The following is a 5,000-nucleotide window of genomic DNA, read 5'->3' as shown; positions in this document are numbered from 1 at the left end:
ATCAACGAACCTGCCGCCCCGCCCCCCCCCCCCCCCCACACCTTTCCTTACAACAACGTGTAACCTAACCTAACCCATGTTGTACCTTAACCTAACCCATGTTGTACCTTAACCTAACCCATGTTGTGCCTTAACCTAACCCATGTTGTGCCTTAACCTAACCCATGTTGTCCCCTAACCTAACCCAAGTTGTCCCCTAACCTAACCCATGTTGTCCCTTAACCTAACCCATGTTGTGCCTTAACCTAACCCATGTTGTGCCTTAACCTAACCCATGTTGTCCCCTAACCTAACCCATGTTGTCCCCTAACCTAACCCATGTTGTGCCTTAACCTAACCCATGTTGTCCCCTAACCTAACCCATGTTGTGCCTTAACCTAACCCATGTTGTCCCCTAACCTAACCCATGTTGTCCCCTAACCTAACCCATGTTGTCCCCTAACCTAACCCATGTTGTGCCTTAACCTAACCCATGTTGTGCCTTAACCTAACCCATGTTGTCCCCTAACCTAACCCAAGTTGTCCCCTAACCTAACCCATGTTGTCCCCTAACCTAACCCATGTTGTGCCTTAACCTAACCCATGTTGTGCCTTAACCTAACCCATGTTGTGCCTTAACCTAACCCATGTTGTCCCCTAACCTAACCCATGTTGTCCCCTAACCTAACCCATGTTGTGCCTTAACCTAACCCATGTTGTCCCCTAACCTAACCCATGTTGTGCCTTAACCTAACCCATGTTGTCCCCTAACCTAACCCATGTTGTCCCCTAACCTAACCCATGTTGTCCCCTAACCTAACCCATGTTGTGCCTTAACCTAACCCATGTTGTGCCTTAACCTAACCCATGTTGTCCCCTAACCTAACCCATGTTGTCCCCTAACCTAACCCATGTTGTCCCCTAACCTAACCCATGTTGTCCCCTAACCTAACCCATGTTGTCCCCTAACCTAACCCATGTTGTCCCCTAACCTAACCCATGTTGTCCCCTAACCTAACCCATGTTGTCCCCTAACCTAACCCATGTTGTCCCCTAACCTAACCCATGTTGTCCCCTAACCTAACCCATGTTGTGCCCTAACCTAACCCATGTTGTGCCCTAACCTAACCCATGTTGTGCCCTAACCTAACCCATGTTGTGCCTTAACCTAACCCATGTTGTCCCCTAACCTAACCCATGTTGTCCCCTAACCTAACCCATGTTGTCCCCTAACCTAACCCATGTTGTCCCCTAACCTAACCCATGTTGTGCCTTAACCTAACCCATGTTGTCCCCTAACCTAACCCATGTTGTCCCCTAACCTAACCCATGTTGTCCCCTAACCTAACCCATGTTGTCCCCTAACCTAACCCATGTTGTCCCCTAACCTAACCCATGTTGTCCCCTAACCTAACCCATGTTGTCCCCTAACCTAACCCATGTTGTCCCCTAACCTAACCCATGTTGTGCCCTAACCTAACCCATGTTGTCCCCTAACCTAACCCATGTTGTGCCTTAACCTAACCCATGTTGTGCCTTAACCTAACCCATGTTGTCCCCTAACCTAACCCATGTTGTCCCCTAACCTAACCCATGTTGTGCCTTAACCTAACCCATGTTGTGCCGTAACCTAACCCATGTTGTGCCTTAACCTAACCCATGTTGTGCCTTAACCTAACCCATGTTGTGCCTTAACCTAACCCATGTTGTGCCTTAACCTAACCCATGTTGTGCCTTAACCTAACCCACGTTGTCCCCTAACGTAACCCACGTTGTCCCCTAACGTAACCCACGTTGTCCCCTAACGTAACCCACGTTGTCCCCTAACGTAACCCACGTTGTCCCCTAACGTAACCCACGTTGTCCCCTAACGTAACCCACGTTGTCCCCTAACGTAACCCACGTTGTCGCCTATCGTAACCCACGTTGTCGCCTAAACCTGCTCTGTAATTGTTATACGACTCGTTCAATTAGTGTAGTGTTGCCCACCCGCAACCCTCGCAATATAGTTCGCTACTCGCACTGCCCGCTCCCCTGTGTATCGCTTCATGTTAAACACCTTGCAAGTCTTGCTGACTTTCCACATGCTCCTGCTGTACACTGTAATGTGGATGGCAGCAGGGCGTACATGCCGCCCCCCCCCCCCCCCCACCTCTCCCCACGTCCCCACCTTGCCCCCTGCCTTCGCAAGGTGGTTGGTGACAAGTTTGCATGTTCAATGCCCTTCGCATGCGACGTACGCAGGCTACGTTGTGGTGCGGCCTGTGTCAACTGTCCGCTGATGTCGTACGCGTGAACCACAATCTGTACTGCACATTCGTCCTTATGTACTGAATGATACATCGTGGCACATGTGTGACCGTACAACGACTGCGCCCAAAAACGGCGGACCATACAGTGCAAATATTGTGCACGCAGCTACGTGTCGTCTCCCTATGAGAGCTGGATTGCAGTGTGGTACGCCATAGAGACGTGTGGGAGGAACGGACGCCGTGGATGGCGATCAGCATGAGCTGTCTGTTGATGTATTCGGACCTAGTCGTCTCTCCTCACACACCGTGATGGCATGGTGCAGCGCGTTCCATATCTGCGACATGCTACAGAAGCCGGTTGACAGTCGTTCGAGCAATGGACATCGCATACGTACGGGGGCCACCTTCCACGTATTGTCTAGGCGTGCACATTTTGTTGCGTGTATGTGGGCAGACGTAGTGTGGCGTGACACCTGACACAGGCATGCAATAATGGTTGAAGTTGCAAATGGCGATGGACGCCTACGTTTTCTGGTGAAGTTACGCAAATGAAGAAATGGTAACCCGTTGTGGTGCGGTTGTTCTCGCTAGGGGTGAATCGGTGATGGCGACGATAGGTTGAGGTACTAACCGGTTGTTCCAGCGATACCCACCATGCCGACGAAACTGAACGGCATCTGGGTGTGAAGCGATACGCGGCGGTGGCTGGGTGGGACCGTCCCCGGCCGGTGAGGGGGCGCCTCCCGGCGTGCTGGCCGCGCGGTGCGTGGGCGCACGCGCTACAGCCGGCTGGTGGGGGCGGCCAGTGGCAGGCGCGCCGGCCGACGGACGCGGCAGGCGTCGCAGCTGCGCGCCGGCGCACCCTGCGCGCGGCGCCGTGCGGCCAAAGTAGGTCCTCGCGGGCCCGGTGCGAAGCGCGGTGGACATCTGCAGTGTGCTGGTCCGATTGAGGACTGTGTGCGTTGAGGATGCGCCGCCGCCCGGCGCTCGGCGCCGCGACGCCGTCTGCTGCTCGGTCGCCCCAGCGGTTCTCGCTGGTGGTTTGTATCGCAGCTGTGCGGATGTGTTGGCGTGTGCGCTGTGCTGGGAGAGTTCGCTTCGGCACCCAAGTGGGGCTTTTGTCCTTCTGTGGCGCTGGCGTTGGAGCTGCCGGTCACCGTAGGTGGCGCGTGTTGTCTCCCGCCGGCAATGCCACGACAGCACGCTCCCGGGCCTCTGTCGGCAGCGGCAAGCTCAGTTGGGAGCACGGGTGGTCGCACCGAAAGCGTCTACTCGCCTAACTCCGGGCGATTGCGCCTCTCTCGAACCCGACCAAGTACTTGGGACGGCGCTGCGCGCCGCCGGGACCTGAGAGGGTTTCGAGGTGTATTGTGCAGGGGAGCTCAGCCTCCTCCTGTTTGCAGAATGATTGAGCGGACGCTTGCGTGTTCGCGCGGGCCCCCGGGACACACTCCCGGGCGGCCGGCTGCTCAGCTCTAGTTGACGCAGCTCCCTGGTTGATCCTGCCAGTAGTCATATGCTTGTCTCAAAGATTAAGCCATGCATGTCTCAGTACAAGCCGCATTAAGGTGAAACCGCGAATGGCTCATTAAATCAGTTATGGTTCCTTAGATCGTACCCACGTTACTTGGATAACTGTGGTAATTCTAGAGCTAATACATGCAAACAGAGTCCCGACCAGAGATGGAAGGGACGCTTTTATTAGATCAAAACCAATCGGTCGGCTCGTCCGGTCCGTTTGCCTTGGTGACTCTGAATAACTTTGGGCTGATCGCACGGTCCTCGTACCGGCGACGCATCTTTCAAATGTCTGCCTTATCAACTGTCGATGGTAGGTTCTGCGCCTACCATGGTTGTAACGGGTAACGGGGAATCAGGGTTCGATTCCGGAGAGGGAGCCTGAGAAACGGCTACCACATCCAAGGAAGGCAGCAGGCGCGCAAATTACCCACTCCCGGCACGGGGAGGTAGTGACGAAAAATAACGATACGGGACTCATCCGAGGCCCCGTAATCGGAATGAGTACACTTTAAATCCTTTAACGAGTATCTATTGGAGGGCAAGTCTGGTGCCAGCAGCCGCGGTAATTCCAGCTCCAATAGCGTATATTAAAGTTGTTGCGGTTAAAAAGCTCGTAGTTGGATTTGTGTCCCACGCTGTTGGTTCACCGCCCGTCGGTGTTTAACTGGCATGTATCGTGGGACGTCCTGCCGGTGGGGCGAGCCGAAGGCGTGCGACCGCCCCGTGCGTGCTCGTGCGTCCCGAGGCGGACCCCGTTGAAATCCTACCAGGGTGCTCTTTATTGAGTGTCTCGGTGGGCCGGCACGTTTACTTTGAACAAATTAGAGTGCTTAAAGCAGGCAAGCCCGCCTGAATACTGTGTGCATGGAATAATGGAATAGGACCTCGGTTCTATTTTGTTGGTTTTCGGAACCCGAGGTAATGATTAATAGGGACAGGCGGGGGCATTCGTATTGCGACGTTAGAGGTGAAATTCTTGGATCGTCGCAAGACGAACAGAAGCGAAAGCATTTGCCAAGTATGTTTTCATTAATCAAGAACGAAAGTTAGAGGTTCGAAGGCGATCAGATACCGCCCTAGTTCTAACCATAAACGATGCCAGCCAGCGATCCGCCGCAGTTCCTCCGATGACTCGGCGGGCAGCCTCCGGGAAACCAAAGCTTTTGGGTTCCGGGGGAAGTATGGTTGCAAAGCTGAAACTTAAAGGAATTGACGGAAGGGCACCACCAGGAGTGGAGCCTGCGGCTT

At 54.2% G+C, this 5,000-nt stretch overlaps 1 non-coding gene across 1 annotated transcript in view; it reads left to right on the top strand.

The window, feature by feature from the left end:
* Positions 1-3,720: 3,720 nt before the first annotated feature.
* The window catches only part of LOC124745512, a 1,909-nt gene continuing 629 nt past the window's right edge, over positions 3,721-5,000 (top strand). The window contains exon 1 of the ribosomal RNA XR_007011048.1: positions 3,721-5,000. This exon is cut by the window's right edge and continues 629 nt beyond it. This is a non-coding gene — a ribosomal RNA (small subunit ribosomal RNA).

This window comes from Schistocerca piceifrons, unplaced genomic scaffold (genome assembly GCF_021461385.2).
Source record: "Schistocerca piceifrons isolate TAMUIC-IGC-003096 unplaced genomic scaffold, iqSchPice1.1 HiC_scaffold_323, whole genome shotgun sequence".
NCBI classification, from domain to species: Eukaryota; Metazoa; Arthropoda; class Insecta; order Orthoptera; family Acrididae; genus Schistocerca; species Schistocerca piceifrons.
The sequence above is the reverse complement of the archived record's forward strand: the minus strand, read 5'-3'. Positions and strand labels throughout refer to the sequence as shown.